Source organism: Mirounga leonina, unplaced genomic scaffold, assembly GCF_011800145.1.
Source record: "Mirounga leonina isolate KUSES-001 unplaced genomic scaffold, KU_Mleo_1.0 Mir_92, whole genome shotgun sequence".
NCBI classification, from domain to species: Eukaryota; Metazoa; Chordata; class Mammalia; order Carnivora; family Phocidae; genus Mirounga; species Mirounga leonina.
The window spans coordinates 16,608,714-16,627,229 of NW_023270852.1; the positions used below are offsets into that span (position 1 = coordinate 16,608,714).

The window sequence follows — 18,516 nt, forward strand, 5'->3', positions numbered from 1 at the left end:
GAATGAATGAATGAATGAATGAATGAATGAATGAATGAATGAATGAACCACGTCTGTTTTGCCTGGAATAATATCCCCATACCAATATGTCCCCGGAGAGGGACATGGCACAGTGCCCGGAGAGACGTGGAGGGTGGATGGATGGATGGTGTGCTGCGCGTCTTCCGTTTGTCCCTCCAGCTCTGCTCACCACATTTCCACATCTGCTCTGTGTCCCAGAGGCTGACCTGAAGGGACTGCATCAACTGGCCGCAGTGCCCTTTGGTTTCTGGTTGGGTCAGTGAAGGGAAGCCCGGCAGGAGATCGAAAGGAAGAGAGAAGGGAAGAAGCTCAGACTGACATATCTCTTGACAAAGGGAACTGCTCCTCTCAGGTCCTCTCTCCCCAGGTTCCATCAATGTCTCCCTCTCCTCATTCCTTCAGGTTCTAGGTAATATCAACCTTGCTCTTCCTAACTCTAGGACACTAGAGTGGTTTCCCTTCAAACCATACCTCCTCATCTTAATAAATAGTCCCTTTATTAAGCCCACCTTTTTAAAAAAAAAAATATTTTATTTATTTATTTTGACAGAGAGAGAGGGAACACAAGCAGGAGGAGTGGGAGAGGGAGAAGCAGGCTTCCCGCTGAGCAGAGAGCCTGACGTGGGGCTTGATCTCAGGACCCTGGGACCATGACCTGAGCCAAAGGCAGACTATTAATGACTGAGCCACCCAGGCGCCCCTATTAAGCCCAACTTGAACTCTCTACTTTAAGTGTAAATCTGTTTTCTACTGGGATTCTGTCTGATAAATGGGTAACTGGTTGGATGGATGGATGGATGGATGGATGAATGGATGGATGGATGGATGGATGGATGGATGGATGGATGGGTGGATGGAGAGATGGGTGGATAAAACTAGCATAATGGAGTAGTTAAGAGCCCAAGTCTTATAGCCTGGATTTGTATACTAGCTTTACTACTTACTAGATGTGTGAACTTGAACAAGTTATATAATGTCTCTAAGATTTTGTTTTCTCAGCTGTAATATGGGAATAAAAATAGTGACTTACAGAACTGCCATGAGGATCAAATGTGATAATAAATGCAAAGAATTAAGCATCTTGCTTGGCACACCGTAAGTGCCCAGTAAATGGTCACCACTGCTGCTCTGGTTGGCCAGTCAGATGGTAAGATGAAGGCCCACACTGCCTCCCTCAACTTGACCCACGTGAAGTTCATGAATGAGGTCAACACAGGTGGTGCAAAACATCTGTGAGTTCTTTCCTGGGGTTGGGGGGGAAAGACTTCCCTCCCTCCCCCAAGCCTGGCTGTGGAAAGCACTGGTGTTGTTCTCGCTCTTCTCCCAGAGCTGGGTGGGTGGTTATTTGAGGTGGGCAGACAGACAGCTCTGTCTGTCTCCTGCTCGGCGTTCCCATGGTCTTGCTCCGCTTTCTCTGGCGTGGGAGTGGGGGGCATGGCTGACTACTGGGTGACCTCAATGACTGTAGCAGTTCAGCTCTAGACACAGCAGCCCCTTAGCAAGCTTCCCACCCCCTACCTTTCAGGAGGCCCAGTAAAGTTCAAGAGCCACAAGCCTTTGTGGTGAGGGGCATCTCAGGCTATGAGCCCCCCAGCAAGACTGAGAGGAGTCCCCAGAATCTCCCTCTTTAGAAGCCTAAAATCTTTAGAAGAAGGGAGGAATGGCCCTGTCACCAGGCGGGCAGCCTTCTACTCCACAAGGAGCAGCCCTGAACTCCCTGCCCCTCCCGTGGTACCTGCAAGCCGCCCACCCCCAGCGCAGCCACACTCGCTCCCTCCGGCCCCCACGGTCAGTGAAAGTTCACAGAGGTCCCCTCTGAGTAAAGGGCCACCCCAGGCACTGGGGGTCCAAATGAGGCAGACGAGGTCCCAGCCTTCCAAACGCATGACACACATCCAGAGATGGTCACAGTGGGAAATGGATGAACTCAAACCCACATTTTTCAGATGTGGACCGTGAGTCCCAGAGAGGGGAGAGACCTGCCCAAGGCCACCTACCACTTTGGGGCAGAGCCTGTTCCAACCCAGTTTTCCAACTACCAGGCCAGTGTCTTTCCATCGCCTGAGTCAGCGAGAGTTTCAGGAAAGGAGACAAAGTGGGTCATGGCTTGGGGCCAGGGAATTGAGGGGCTTTGGAAAGTGACCTGAGTTCAAAGCCTGGCCCCACGGCTGGCTTGCTGGGAGATGTTGGCAAGTCACCTGATCTCTCTTGGCCTCAATTTCCTCAGCTTTGAAATCAGAGAGTTTCCTCCTGCAAGAATATATAGAGAGAATCTCCGGCTTTGTGCCTGAATAAAATGTGTTAGGTTGAATGTAAGAAACTGTCAGATTTTCAAATGATGGTTTCACTCATAATTATCATTTTTATTGGTCTTAGTGTAATTATTATCAACTGTGTGCTCTTGCACATATGCCTTTCTCTCTCGGTCTCCTCCTCCAAAAAAAGGAAGCTGATAAGCAAAGCACATTGCACAAGCCCTGGAACATAGTAGGTGCTCCCTGGAGCTTGGTCTCCTCGACGTCTTCCCCTCCTCATGCAGTCACGTCCTCTGTGGGAGGTCACAGGGGAACCTATCCTCCCTGCTGAGTACCACGGCCCCGTGAGGATGAGGATGAGATCGTGACTGAGAGAGGGGGGAAGAGTAAGGAGCTGGCTTCTAAAATCATTTTCACGGGGAAATGGGAAAAGTTAAAAGAAAAACTTACCAGGTCATGTTTTCAAACACCTGACACCGTGCAACCCTATGAAGCCGTGCCTGGGACTTCAGGCATCAGGAACAGGAGACCAGAGCACTGCGGGTAGAAACTCCCTCCTCCACTCCCCGCCTCCTCCCTGAGCAGGATTTAGCAAGACAGTTCAGTGTGTTCTGGGTCATAGCTGAGCAAATTGCCAGAATGTCCTTTGGGCAGCTGGAGGCCACCTGGAGCCATAGCAGAACTGAAGATTCCAGATCTGGGAAGGCCCCTCGTCTCTGAGTTCAGCCTCCTGCCTCTAAATGGGTGGCTGTCAGACCCTGAGGGCAGAGGCTGCCCCCCAAGGATAGAGACGCCACCCCAACTCTCATCCCCTGTAGGGCTTTCCCTCATGCCAGCCAGGAAGCCTCCCTTTTGTCCAGCCTCAGCCCTTCCTCCCTTGACCCATCAATCAATAGCCCTCGGTCGCATCTCCATGTGCTGGCCCAGGGGACGCAGGGACCACCAGAGCATCCCTCCCCTGTCCACTCCCCAGTCTGCATCACTGGGTCAAGCACACAACTTCTCTACCAGCCTGGACACAGGCTAAGGCTAGACCCAGGTGAGGCAGGACCCAAGTGACACGGAGCATGTGGCAAGCACTCCCTAAACAGTTGCTCAGTGTTAAATGAATGGATGAACAAATGAGTGAACAGCCAGGCTCTACAGAAGCATTTTCAGGAACCAGGCTCACTGCTTCCCAGGTAGCCCATTTCCCTGAAGGAAACAGGCTCGAAGTGGTAGGCCCGAGCCAAGGCAGGCATGGCCGGCCACCCAGGTCTCCTTCCGCCCCCGGGGAGGCGCTATCCACTGGAGAGGCCACAAACCTTCCCACACATGCCTGGGCTTCAAACCAGGAGCTGGGGGATCCCCAGGTCTGGAAAATCCCCCGTGCCTGGTGCTAGATTTTCCCATCCCACCCTACCTCCCCCACAGGCCTGGACATTCTCAGCACCATTTCTTGGAAGGAACTACTGGCTTATGATGAGAAGTTCTGGAATTCACTACAGGAAGTGGCCATCTGAACAATGGGAAGAGAGCCCTGACTCAGAGCCAAGAGCTTCAGGCTCTGATGCCCACTCCAGCAACTACAGATGTAGGATGCGGGATCGGATGGACCTGGGTTCAACTCCAGCCCTCCCGCTTAGGAGCTGTCCGATTCCTGGCAAGCCATTCCCCTCACTGAGCCCTGGTTTCCTCTTTTTAAGAAGGGATTATAGTATCTGCCTCAGCAGATTCCTCTGAGGATCATGTGAGGAACCAGATATTCAGCTGGCATGCAAAGATTCTAACTTACTGCTTGGTAAGTCGCTGGTGCTCAGAGCCCCCTGAGTGCCCCTTCCATCCAACACATCACCACGCCCAGCACGATTCAGCAATGGAAGGGTTAACTTCTAGCTCCATAGAGGATCTCCGGTGACCCTTCTGATCAGTTGGTGCCCATATTAAACTAAGGGGTATGAGAAAATGCTTTATAAACTGCCGGGTGCTGGCTATCCCCTAGATCCACACCTTCATCCCAGATCCGTCTCCTGATCGTGGATAGTCCGCCCTGCCTCCTGGACCCCCATCTGGATGGCCCGTGGGCATGGCATGCTCTCCACTCCCAGACTAAACTGGGTCCCGTTAAACCCAGTGCAGAGATTGGCCTCACCTCTGCCCAGCTGCTCTGCATCGCTTCCGTACCCAGTCTGTCCCTGTCTGATGATTCTGTATTCCCTAAGTCTCCCAGATCCATCCCTCCTTCCTGCCCCACCCACCTCCTGCCCTCCTCAGTCCTCTGCTGAATCAGAACAGCCTCCTCACTGGCCTCTGCAAGTGGACCGCACCCCTCCCCCGACATTTCATTCTCACGCATTGACATCCCTCAGTGATGGCTGTCACAGGTCGGGTTCCTGGGGAAGGAGATTCTGGCATGAATATGGGCTGACAGGAGGCTTATTGGGGATTGAGCTCAAGATCCAACACTGTGGGGGAATGACCTAAGCAGGACTGGGCAGAGGGACAAGTTGGGCTGTGAGGCAGACCCCACCTAGGCCTCAGCCACCCTCTCAGGGAGCTCTGCAGTTGGAATGAATTTTCACAGTTGGGCCAAATTGAGGCATGGGCTCTGAGCAGTAGACCCCCCTATGGACCAGTCAGTAGATACGGGCCGGTCGCAGGAAGGGGAGTGCCATTAGATGAGGAGGGTCCCTTCTGCCTAAGGCAATGGCAGGGAGGAGAGTCTCAGCCCGCAAGCTGTCAGCCATCAGTGGGATGGTGGCTCCAGTCTGAGGGGGGAGGCGTGGGCATCTGAGCAGTGTACTCGGTGCCCACTGAAGGTGCTCTGGGTAGAGTAGATCTTCAGGAATGCTTGTTGCATGATGAAAAGAATAACCCTCCATTGCCTTCAAGATGAATTTTGAATGTCTTAATCGGCACACAAGGCCCCTCCTGATCTGCCCCAGACAACCCCTCCACTGGGCTCTCATCTCCCCCCTCCCCGCTCACTCTCCACTCTCTTCCCATATTGTGCTTCTCGCAGTTTCCCAAGCCCCACATGCCATTTCACACCTCTGCTTTCACACACGTTACTTCATCTGCCTGCAATGCCTTTAAATGGAAGAAGAAATCCTCCTCTCCTCTTCCAGCCCCTCCCTGCTCCTCTAGTGAGACTCTAGCCAAGCTCTACCTCCCCCCCGGGAAAACTTCTACTCATTCCTCCGCACATGCTGCTCCCACCATGTCCAAGGGCGCTGAGATCCTCATCCAGGCCCAGATCCAGGGCCCTCGGCAGCCCAAGACGCGCTGTGGAGCCGGAGTAGGAGAGTCTTAGGAAGGGCAGGCAGAGAGAAGAAACAGAAAGTGAAGAGCCCAGGGGCGTGAGTGGGGTAGGGCTTCACGGTGTCTCATACTGTCCAACATGACTGTCCTTGTCATCCTTCTCCCCCCACCGCCATCACCACCATCAGCATGGTGTCGGCAAGACCACACTGTTGAGGGCTTACTACATCCCGGGCCCTAGGCCAAGGCTTTGGCAGGCACACTCGCTTTAACCCGGGTTTATACTCACTATTAATAACCCCCAACAGTAGGTACTATTATTAAGTTCAGGAAGGTTAACAGCTCTGTCCAAGGTCAAACAGCTGGTTAATGGTCTGTCTGGCCCAAGGACTATTCACCTCACCAGCAGGCAGCTGGCCACACTGATCTCATCCCTTCCTGCCCCTCCCGTCCCCGTCCCCGTCCCTGTCCCCGTCACTGTCTGCGGGAACTTTTTTCCTAAATGAAAGGACAGCCCGCTGAGATGTAGGGTGGGCCCAGCTGCAGCTCCAAGAGACTGGGGAGGGGTCTTGGGAGACGGTGGGGGAGCACGCTCAGAATCACATCTGCCCTTCTAGGTCAGACCAAGATGGGGTTTGATTCAGCTCCGGCCGTGAGTGCTGCTTGGAGACCCGGTCCCCTCCTCTTGTCTGTAAAAAACGGCATCTGAAGCCCTGAGGGAAAGAGCCCCGTTGAGGGTCACACTGTGTGTCAGGGGCCAGCCAGGTTACAGCCTGGACTCCGGGCTCGCAGACCGGGCCACCTTCAAGGGGGAATTTGACGAGGGGCGCCTGGGTGGCTCAGTTGTTAAGCATCTGCCTTCAGCTCAGGTCATGATCCTGGGGTCCTGGGATTGAGTCCTACATTGGGCTCCCTGCTCAGCGGGGAGTCTGCTTCTCCCTCTCCCTCTGCTTGCAGCTCTGTCTACTTGTGCTCTCCTCTGTCAAATAAATAAATAAAATCTTTACAAAGGCAGGGGGAGGAGAATTTGAGGGTACAGGGAAGAACCCCTCCTCACCCACACAAAGGCCCACCTCCCCAGGCTGCAGAGATGCCTGGAATCCCTCTAGGGTGATGAGCCTCCTGACCCTTGACTCAGGCCCAAAGTCTCCACCCCAGCTGGAAGCCACCCGCCCAGCTCCCTCGACTCTGGGTATACACAAGCAGCCAGACTTTGGGGGTGAGGAAACCCCAAATGTGGTCGTGACAGGGACAGATGGACAAATAAGAGGCAACACAACCTAGTGAGAGGATTTAACCAAACTGGTTTTAATCAGGCTCCAAGTGTGACTGATCATGTGAACTCTGGGAGGATATCTGATTGCTGTGGGCCTCAGTTTTCTCATCTACAAAATGGGAATGAGACTTCCTTTCGGCAAGGTTGTTATGGGGATTCGACAAGACAGATATTGAAAACATTTGATGAGGCAACAGGCCTGGTGCCCAGAAGGAGATGTAGGTAGGTGGCAGTTGGATTATAACTGAATCTGGGGTCAGACAGAGCCAGTAGATTTGTCCACATTTCTCCAGTCCTGGCTGGACAACACAGACAACATGGAAACTTCTTGGCCTGACACCTAGGACTCCTACCCTGCCTCTTCACTTCTGCTCCCTCATGCCTTGCTCCAGCAGTTCCAGAATTCTCTGTCATATCATTAGATTTTACTGAAAGTACATGTTTGCTTTCTGGTCTGTCTCCCCAACTTGGCAATGATCCCCTAGAGGACCAAGACTGTTTCTGGCTCTTCTGTGTCCCTGGAAGCCAGCACAAGAGCTTGCCAGGGTGCCCAATGCCCGGGGTCCATTGAAGTGGAGTTTTGTAGCCTCAGAAGACAGACTGACCCCAGTGGTTGGGGGATGGAGGAAGGCAGATACCATGTGAGGATGGCCTTTCTGCTAGAACTCTCCAAAGGCAGAAGGGAGTTGCAGATGTGGTGAGTTTCCTGGAAGCATTCAAGCAGAACCTGGGTGGATATTTGGCAGTGGTGTGATCACCAAGGACCAACTGGATCCATAGAATCTCTGAGCCTGGGGAGAAGGTCTGAGTTGGAAAGCCAGTCAGAGGCCCTCAAGCCCAAACTCCTCAAAAGACAGATGGGGAGACTGAGGCCCCTAGATACCCAAGGTGAGCCAATGCTACATCCAGGCAGAGGAGCAGGTCTCCTGGCTCTGCAGAGAGAGGGTGGGTACGGTTACACCCATTTTACAAAAGAGGAGAGTGAGGCCCAGAAGGGGGCAGAAATTTGCGGAAGTCACCAAGAGAGTGTGTGATAGACCGCATCCATCTCTCTGGCTTCAGGGCTCTGCCATGGCTGTCTGGGCTGAAAGGTTTTTGGCCAGAGGAGAAGGAGCCAGAAGGCTGATCCCCACCCTTAGCAAGGCTGGAATAAGTCATATTTCCTGGGCCATGGGGCAATGTCTTCTGGCTAGAAAAGCTACCACATACTCCTGGTCCAGCTCCATTGGTTCAAACACCAAAACTCCAGGAGGGGAGACCTGCAAGGCACTCATTACCTGTCCACAGAGAGTCTGAGGAGGAAACGGGCTCAGAATGGAGAGTGGCTGTTCTGGGAGCTCACCACAACAGGAGCCTGGCCAGATGGGCCTTGACCCCAAGCCCGGTCTCTCTCAGGAGAGAGACAGAGACAGACACCATTACAGAGGGGAGATTATGCTGACCTGGGAAAGTCAGACAGGAGGGGGGCAGGCCTGCCTCTCAACAGGTGGGAGGCCTTTGAGAGCTGGGAGAGGAAACAGCTCAGATGTGCACATCCCTCAGCTGGGCTCCCATTAGACCCCCTGCTGTCCCCTCAGGAACCCCCTGCCCCCGCCAGCACCCATCCTCCCAGTTGTGGCATTCATTGGCCCTATCCTGTCTCTACAGCATCAAACAACCCTAACTCGACATGGTCTCTCATGACTCCGTGCTTTCCACATGCTGTTCCCCGCCTGGAAAACTGTTCCCTCCCTTGTCCCTCTAAGTCTCACTCATCTTTTACTCCTTCAGCTGAGGCTTCCCTGAGAGGCTTCCCTGGCCCTCCAACCCGGCCCCTCCTGACGTGGATCAGATGCCACCTGCTCTAGCTTCCCCCAGCCCACGTGGCTCCTTCCCTCTGTCACAGCACAGGTCACACCATGGTCACTGTTTGTGTCTGCCACCCCCAAAAGACTGGAACAGAAGCCTCTAGAAAACAGGGTTGGGCTCTGATTTAGGCAACATCGTCAGATGCAGCAAAGAGCTGACCACAAAGGATCAACTCATTCATTCATTCCACAAATAATGACCAAACTCTGGCCATGTGCCAGGAACGGTTCCATGTGCCGAAGACAGAACAGGAACAAAACAGACAAAATTCCTGCTGCAGGATCATCACTGTAGGGGAGAGTGGTGGTAGGAGGTAAACAGTAGTGAAAATGTAATAGTCCAAGCAAGTTTGGATGGTGACGGGCTCTGTGAAGAAGGTAACACCGTGCTTCTCGAACCAGGAACTGCAGAGAGGACGGTGGGTACCAGCACAGTGGCCGGAGGGAGGTAAATTCCAGACCCGCTCACCTGTAGGTCCGTCTGTTGCATTTTCTCTCACGGGCTGCCAGGCGCTGGGGGAAGCAGGCATGTAGGAAGGAAGGCTTGGGGGCCCCTTGGAAGTGCCAGACGTCTCTCCCACCCACAGACACACTTCCTGGCTCTCCAGGAATTTGATTCAGCAACAGTTACTGAGCAGTTAGTTATGAAACAGTCACAATGGCTGCCATTTATTGCGGGCCTGGAGAGTTCCAGGGGCAGAGATGGCCTCCCTCTCTCCTGGAGCCTCTCAACAGCTAGTCCCTGACTTGTCCAGGGTCACACAGCTGATTTGTCCAGGGTCACACAGCTAGTCCCTGACCCGGCTGGGATTTGGGCTTCGATCTGGTGACACCAGGCTCCATGTACTTCCCACCACAGCCCACAGCCCCCCAAGCAAGGGGTCCCCCTGATGGAAAGAGCCAGGGCCTGAGTCTGGATTCCAAGGTCCTAGTCTCAGCATGGGGTTGCTGAGTTAGGAGGAGCCTCTTAACTCCTTTGGGCCTCAGTTTCTCTTCATGTCAACAGGAGCCCATTAGCCCAGCTCACCTGAGAGTCTTGCTATGAGTATCAGATGAGCTTCATTGTGCCAGTATTTTAGGAAATACCACCACAACGCAACAGTCAACCCCTCCTCCCCGAGGGCCCCGTGAGCCACCCTCCCTATCCTTCCAACCCGGCCCTGGTGTTGGGGCCTAAGCCAAGCTAGCCACCAACTCACAGCAGGTTTGCTGCTGAGCTTAGGCAGAGGCAAAAGCCTCGGGGAACCCTGATGACCTCACAGCCTGTCAGACAGAAAGCCAGTGTCAAAGCCAAGGGCAGTGCTGAGAGTAGGACTGCCAATCTGGGGAAAGATGAGTGCCAGGTCAAGGGTCAGGGGTCCTGCAGGTTCATGCTGAGGCATGATGACTCAGTAACATCCCAATTCCACCCCCCGCCGCCCCGCCGAGAGAGCCAGCTGCTGTCCCCATGCTAAGGGGGGGGCGCAACACCAGCATTTGCTAAGGACCTACTATGTGCTGGTGCTTTCTCAGGCATTACCTCATTTAATCTACTTCGAAGCACAGAAAGGTTAAGGGGCTAGGCTCCATGATGCATAAGGCGAATATTAGTTTACTAAGGGCTGCCATAACCAAGCCCATTATAAGCTTCAGCTAAGTCATTAACTTTTCTTATTTACTGGAGCCACTCCCGCAGGTGCCAGGAGCACAAAAACTAACCTCAAGTCCCAGTGCTGCCTCTTCTTCACTGTGTGACCTTGGACAACTGCTTCCTGTCTCTGAGCCTCCGTCTGTAACATGAGGGCACGAGCCCCCCTCCCAGGGTCATTGTGTTGTGAGATCCAGGTGGCCACAGCATGAACCCTGAGAAATACTCTACACGTGTTTAATTCCTATGACTGCCACCAGAAAATTAAAATGAAAGCACGCTCACAGACAAGTATCCTTTTTTCCTCTGTGGCATGGGGCCTGCCCTGCAGCTCTAAATAGTAGGGCTCGGAGCTGGCTGGGGTGAGAGGGAGGTCACTGCCTCCACCACAGGCAGGTCACTGACACTGGCTCACAGAGGTCACTGTGGCCTGAAGCACCCCTTCTTTGTGTAATCCTTCCCAGGATATCTGCTCTGATAGCACAAAGCCCATGGCTGATGAACTTTCTTCACCTAACTGGCCCGACACCTGAGTTCCAGCCGGCACTGGCCTTGGGCCCGCACCCTTATGGAAGTGCACGCTATTTCATGCCTTCAGATAGTCTAGACCTAGGGAGGTTGGGAATTTAAGAAGAAGCCTGAAGAATCAGAGCCCATAGGAGTGGATTCTAGTTGTGACTCTGCCCCAACATACTCTGTGACCCTGGACAAGCCCTTACGTTCTCTGAGCCTCAGTTTCCCCATCTGTAAAATCCAGGTTTCTAAGACCGTTCAGCCTGTCCTGATTGTGGAGAATTCTTCCTGAAGAGTGCTTGTCCTCTCCCCCAGGCCCTAATCCTGAGCACTGTTGTATGCCAGGCCAGGGCACAGGAGCTCTGTCCTCTTGGCCCTGAGGAAAACAGGCCCCCAAAGTACAGTCAGGTTAGGTAAAATAACCCGACCAAGGTCTCCCAGTCAGGACCCCAGGAGAGTTGTTTGGTTACAAAGAGACTCAGATCAGACAACACCATCACCAGTGCCCCCATCAGAGGGAGCAAGTGGTGTACGTTCACAGTCGGTCTCCGTGGTCCCATTGCTCACACCCTCCAGACAGGGCAGGCAGGGCCTCTTATCAGCACTTTATAAAAAATCAAATGGAAAGTGAAGAAAAAGGGCTTCATCAGCTTGCTTGAGATTACAGCTGGCAAGTGGTAGGGACTGAAATATCCTCTGGTCCCAGGCATCCACATTCTGTGAATCCATGCAGTATACTTCCATGATTCTAATGTCCTGGGACTCTGATTGTCACAGTCCATCGACAGTAACCAAACATCTGGTTACTGTCCCTTCCTAACACCGTGGTGATTCTGTTTTGCTTCCAACATTAAGTCTAAAAGCCTGTTCTTTTTTTTAAGATTTTATTTATTTATTTATCAGAGAGAAAGAGAGAGCACACACACGAGCAGGGGGAGCAGCAGAGGGAGCAGCAGGGTCCTGGCTGAGCAGGGAGCCCGATGCGGAACTGGGTCCCAGGACCCTGGAATCATGGCCTGAGCCAAAGGCAGACACTTAACTGACCACCCAGATGCCCCTAAAAGGCCATTCTTTTACAGACACTCACTGAGTGCCTACTATCTGTGAGGTCCTGAGCTCAGGGCTAGGGACACAGCAGCAAGCACAGCGATGCCCCTAGATTCTCAGAGCTTACGGTCGGGAGGTAGAGAGGACAAGCGTGAGCCAATGATGACAAAGTGTGGTAAAGCCCATGACAGAAGAAGCAGAAGGCGCTACGGAAGCGTAAAGCAGAACAGGGGAACCAGCCGTGGTGGGCCAGAGACGGCGTCCTGAACGACCATCAGCTAAGCTGGGACTAGAGGAGGCAATGGGCTTCAGCCAGTGTTCCAGTTAGAGAACAGGAGCGACAGCGGCCGGGAGCAGGGAGGGCACTTCGTCCAAGGAACTGAAGATGGTCGTGTGTGTCCCAGAACTCAGAGATACAGGTGAAAGGTGAGGCAGAGGAGGTAGGCCGGGGCAAGATTACACAGCGTTTTTGTGTCACGGTAAATAATTACAACTTCATCATAAAAGCAACAGTCATGGGAAGATTTTAAAACCAAGTAGAGGCAAGGTCATTACTGCAATTTAAAAGAAACCCTCTCGTATTATGCTAAGCAAAATAAGTCAATCAGAGAAAGATAATTATCATATATTCTCACTCATGTGTGGAATTTAAGAAACAAAACAGAGGATCGTAGGGGAAGAGAGGAAAAAACAAGACAAAATCAGAGAGGGAGACAAACCACAAGAGACTCTTAATCATAAGAAACAAACTGAGGGTTGGTGGAGGGGAGGGGGAGGGGTAACTGGGTGATGGACATTAAGGAGGGCATGTGATGTAATGAGCACTGGGTGTTATATAACACTGATAAATCACTCACCTCCACGTCTGACACTAAAATAAAAATTTTTTAAATGTATAAATAAATAAAAGAAACCCTCTCACGGTTCCAAAGAGCTTGGTCTGACGGTGATGACGTGCAGGCAGGAGACCTCAAGGAGGTGATTTCCACGGTCTAGGCAAGAAAAGCTGTCACCTGGACTCGGCTCAGGTGAGGTGAACAGAGCGAAGGGGACAGATTTGAGAAGCTCAGGGATGCGCCAACTGTGGGGACGAGGAAGAGTAAGGAGTCTGGGATGGGTCCCAGGCTCGGTGTTTATACAGCTGGGTGGGTGGTGACACCTTTGCCTAAGATGGGGGCCCAGGAGGGGCAGGTTTGGGTACGAGCCGGAGCTTTGACTCCAGCGAATGGAGTCAAATGTGAGACCTATAGGACTCCCTCATGGAGATGACCAGCAGGCAGGTGGCTGAGAGGCTGGCACGCGCGGCCCCGCCAGACAACACGTTCTTCAGCATCGGGCAGCAACGGGAGGCATGGGGCAGGGCAGGGGTGAGCCTCCCCGGGAAACCCTGCCGAGTGAGAGGCAGAGGGGAATGCAGAACAGAGCCTGGGGAACCGCAGAGCTGGGGACCAACGGGGGCAGCCTGTGGTGGGGGACAACGTAGAGGGGCAAGCCAAGGAGAAAGACAGAGTCAGCTATGACAGACGTCACTCAGTGAGGGTTGGTGAGCCACTGTCAGCAGCTTAGCAGTGGCAAAGGCCGGGTTATGGTTTTCTAGAGGGGATGAATGGGAGTGAGAAAGTGGAAACAATGAAACTAGACTGTCATTCAAGAAATTTAACGGATGCAAGGCAGGATCGTCAGTAAATGCTCAGCAAATATTCCTAAGTGAATGCATCAGTTGGGGAGAGCAAGCGGTGAGTGTGGAGCAGCTAGTCTGGGGAAGGTATTCTTTTGTTCTCTTGGCTTGTTTGGCTTTAAACACCAAAGACACTAAAACAGAGGTTCTCAGACTTCCCATTTTAACTTGTTAGAGGGATGTGAAATCAATTTACAGGGTTGTGACCACCATTGTTATAGCTAATGGAATAGAATAAGATAGAAAAAAAAATATCAGAGTATATTAAATGTGGTAAGGGTAAGTACTGTTCTGTCAAACATTTGCTTCTGCTTTGTGTATACATATATGTACCTGTGTCCCTGATTGTGTGATACTATGCATTTCTTACGATAGGCTGTCATTTAAAAAAAAAAAGTCTGAAAACCCCTTTGACAGAGAACTTGTTTGCTTATGGATAGGAACAATTCTGATGTTCTCTGAGAGTCAACTTGTGGGGGTAGCATTCTGTAGTTCTGTTTGTCCTGGGGCAGAAGGTAATAAATTGTGCACACAGCCCTTTGCACGCAATAACGTAATCGTGTAACCCAAGCCTGATAACAAAGTTCTCCAGAGTTCACTGGCCCTCAGGGACAGGACCTAGTCCTGAAGCCTTCTGCCCCCTCGTGTAAATGAGACATCTTCCCTATAGAGGGCGCTGTAGCGAGGGGCCCAGGAGACACTGGTTGGATAATGGCTCTGCAAATAGGTTGTTATTAAGAGGTTGGTTGGTGACAAAGCCAGGACTGGAATCCCATGTCCTGACCTCCAGGCAGGGGCTCTTTGCCGGCACAGTGTGGTGGTGGGATACAACCTGTTTCTTGTCAGGAAGACAGAGAGGAAAGGGGGCAGGGTCCAGGTCACTGATAAGGACTAATAGGCTAAAAGGAGAGAGAGAGGGACAGAGAAGGGCAGAGGAGGAGGAAGAAATGAGTATGGGGGATAGGACAGGTCAAGGAGACAGATAGGCTAACAGGAAGGGGCAAAGTCCCCAGAGACTTCCCTCCTCCCTGAGCACCCTTCACTGGGGCTCTCTCAGATAAGCACCTGACAATGGAATAGACCATCTGAGGCTCCCATGCACGTACCAAGGACTGACATCTTGGCCGACCCAGAGGGCCCCAGGCCCTGTGACTCACTTGCCTTCTCTCAGACCTCAGACCAGGCCCCCTCATGCCTGGTACCCCAGCCACACTGAAGCACTGTTGCTTCACACTCTCCCCTCTAGCTGGAATGCCCTTAACTTCTTCCCGAACCCCATATTCCCAACCCCTCTCTCCCCAGCAGGGCTCTCTCAACCCTCCCCTCTCTGATGACACTTTTCCTCATTGCTCCAACTAGAATCTGACCCCCTCTGCTGTGAATGCTCTGCACGGATTTCTATCAGAGCATCCAAAACTCTTTGGAACATAAGCTGTCTGTAACAGTGTTCCCCACCCCAGCTGTGGGTTCCTGGAGCCCAGCACCAGACCTGATGTGTCAGTTCGAGAGGTAAACACTTGCTGGCTGGCTAGCTGGCTGGGTGGGTGGAGGGATGGATGGTTGGATGGACAGTGGATGGGCAGATGGACAGAGAGTAAAGACAGTAGGATAGAGGGATGGAAGGATGGAAGGATGGAAAAAGTATAGCGGCAATGTAAAGAGATTAAAAGACTCCTGACTGGGAGTCTAGAAGCTTTCCTGTTCATTAGCTCTGTGACCTTGGACAAGTCATTCCTCTTCTTTGGACCTCAGTCTCCCACCTGTAAAATGAGGGAGGCAATAGGGGAGAATGCCTGGTTTCTGATCCGCAAGGGCCCTTCGGCTTCCATGCTGACTCTCCAGTGACAGGTGCATCACCTTCTGTCTGAACATGCAGGTCAGCTTAGCCCCTGGAGGCAGGGATGGGGTCAGAGGAAGCCTGGAAGCCATGGCAGGGAAAGGCAGCGCTTGAGGTGTGGACTGGGCCTCCTGGCAGAAAACCAACTCTGGCAGCTGCTCAGGAGACAATTTGTTCCTGACCCTTACCACTAACACCAAACTGGGAACTCTGGAGGCTGAGGCCCTGGCAGGTTTCACTAACAGTCTTGGGTCTCTGTGCAAACCAGGGTCTCCTGCTGAGAGGGCCCACCAGAGATCCATGGGTCCAGTAGAGGGAGCCTCCCTCTCTACTGGGTCCCCTCCCCACTCCCAAGGCCAATGCCACCTTCCATTTTTTTTTTTCCTCTGCAGGGGGAAAACAAATCTTTGTGCCTGCCAAATTTCCCATACCCCACACTGGGTCCTCCTGGGCCATACAATCAGACTCCCGCTTCAGCTTCCCTGTCTCATCTTACAAACATTTGCTGAAGAATGAATGAATAAATCATAATAGTAGTCGCCAACATTCATCAAGGGCTCACTATATTCCAGACACCGTTCTACACAGTCTACATGGATTAATTCATTTAATTCTTACAATAACCTTTGAGGTAGAGACTATTTTTCTCACTTTACAGATAAGAAATGTAAGGCAGGGGCTTCCTGGCTGGCTCAGTCGGTGAAATCTTCAATTCGACTCTTGATCTCAGGGTTGCAGATTTGAGCCCCACATTGGGTGTAGAGATTACTTAAAAATAAAATCCTCTTTGAAAAAAAGAAGAAATGTAAGGCAGAGAGAGAAGTTTTAGAACTTCCCTACTCTAAAGCTGGGATTCATACCTCCGCAGTTCAGCCCAGAAGTTTGCCCCTTGCCATAAAGAATAAACAAATGAAAGAACAACCTTGCTCATGGCAGAGGTAACCTCGCTATGCCAGGACACACCAAGGAGGGCCTCCAAGGGTCAAGCCAAGGATTGGGAAAGTCAGGTGAGGCTTCCTGGAGAAGGTGATACTCGGCTGGACTCTGAATCAGTGAGAGATGGGGTGGAGTAAGGGGCACTTCTGTAAGGGGGCACAGCAGGAACAGAGTCAGGGAGGCAGTGAGGCACGGCCAGAACCTGCCGGGAACCCCAACAGCTGGGGATGTTGGGGCATCCAGTGGCAGCAGGGGGCGGGGCTGGAGAGGGGGCTGCGTAGAAGCACAGACCAAGTGCTTCTAGGCTCAAAGGAAGAGAAAGTGGGGGAAATGAAAATGTCTTTGTGGAGGAGGCAGCCGGGCTTGGAAGACCATGAGGACTGCAGCTGGCAGACTGAGCTGAGAAAATCATTCCAGGCAGGGGAAAAAGCACGGAGGTGGGAGAGTGGGAGAGAAATATTTAGGGAAGCATTTGATTTGGCAGGAGGGGAAGGGTGTTCATGGCACAGTGACTGCTGAGACACTGGCAAAAGCCAGGCACAGGATTCTGCCCCTCCAAGCACTGGCTGGAGTTCTGTCAGAGACAGTTTGAGGCCCTGGCTCTGTCCCACTGCCTGGGGCGGTCACTTCTGAGGCTCAGTTTCCACATCTGTAACACAGAGCTAAGAGACGACCTAAGAAGGGTGCTCAGAGGCTTAAAAATGAAAACGTGTGTGGAAGGACTTGGCAAACCCTAAGGAGTTCTGCCGTGTCCCCCAGTCCCTGTACTAACATCAGAATCACCACACGAGCTTTTAAAAAACACAGCATAGCACCAGCCAACTCAGCCCTTTGGAATCAGAAGGGGCTTGGACAGGCAGTCTTTGTCTTCCAGCTCTTCTTTTCTATTATTGCCTCACGTGGCTCTATTAACTTTAGATCTGCCAGCTTCTGACAGCTGGAAAGAAGAAAATGCAGCAAGAAAAATAGTTAGAGATCCGGGAGGTTCATGGAAATACATTGGATTTGGCGGGTTTTCTGGTCAGGGCTTGACAGCTACGATAAGGGAAAGAAAAAGACCTTTTAGCTTTCTCAAAACATGGGAAATGAGCAAGGCAATCAAAGGGACTACCAGTGCCTTTGACCTCCAGTCTGGAGAGGTCTGAGAAAAAAGAACTCAGTTGCAATACGGCTGGTCAAGGAAATCAATTAAAAGCACACAGCACCCTACAGCGTACAACATTTTGGCATCTGTGTTAATTCATTTGATCCTCCCTCCATCCCAGTGAGGTAGGGCTTCTTATTTATTCCCATTTTACAGGTAAGGAAACAGGCTCAGGCGAAGGAAGTCCATTGGTAGCCGAGGATAGAGCAATGGTTTGCATCTGGGACACTTGGGTCCCGAGGTCTGTCTTATTATACCACATTTTGCTTTTGTGTGGATTGTACAAGGAGCACAGGGGCCCAAACTATTGTTCTAGCTCTGCAGAAAACAGGTTGTGTGACACTAGACAGATTTCTTTCTCTGGGCCTCACCACTATCAATCTGTTAATCACTTAACAACCACACAAGGATTAAGTGATGTAGTGACCTTTAAAGCAGCCAGCACAGTCCCTGGCCTGTGACAACGGTCAGGATGACTACAGAAGGGTGAAGGGAACGGGAAAGTGATAGTGCCTATGTACAAAGGGAGGGGCAACATAATAGAATGAAGGACCAACTTCGCCAGGCAGAGGGCTTCCTGGGGGAGGAGAATCTGGATAGAGACTTGAAGAATGTAGAGGTGCTCCCCTCCCTCGTCTCCCTCCACCAGTTCTAGGTGACTAGAGGACTAGAGTTTTAAATGTGTAAGAGGGGGTGGCCAGAAACGAGGCTGAAGAGGTGGGGGCAGGGGGGCATATCTCATGGGCCTTGAATGCCAAGCCAAGGAGTTTGGCTTTTGTCACTGAAAGGTTTTAAGTAGACAAGTGTCATGATCAGTTTTGGAGTTTTGCAGTTTAGGAAGGTTATTTTTGTTGCAGTGTAGACAGCAGACAAGGGAGGTGGGTGGGGCTGATGGACATTCCCTATCCAAAGCCCAAGTTAGGGAAGATCAGGGAAATGATGAATGCAGAAGTGCTTCGAAACTGCCTGCAGCCACCAACCAAAGTGTGAAGGGCTGTTCATCATGTGTAGGTTAGGTGAAAAGCCATTTGGGGGAGCCTGGATTCTCCAGCCCAGCCGGTAGACCCTGCATACAAAGGGCAGTGGGAGTTGGCA

General features: G+C 52.0%; 1 long non-coding RNA gene across 2 annotated transcripts in view; it reads right to left on the reverse strand.

Moving 5' to 3' along the window:
• The window catches only part of LOC118004108, an 8,725-nt gene extending 4,328 nt beyond the window's left edge, over window positions 1–4,397 (reverse strand). For both annotated transcript variants that reach the window (XR_004677481.1, XR_004677480.1), the window contains exons 1-2: window positions 2,220–4,397; window positions 83–268 (exon numbers count right to left, since the gene is read on the reverse strand). This is a non-coding gene — a long non-coding RNA (uncharacterized LOC118004108). The remainder of the gene's footprint in view (window positions 1–82; window positions 269–2,219) is intronic.
• Window positions 4,398–18,516: the final 14,119 nt, after the last annotated feature.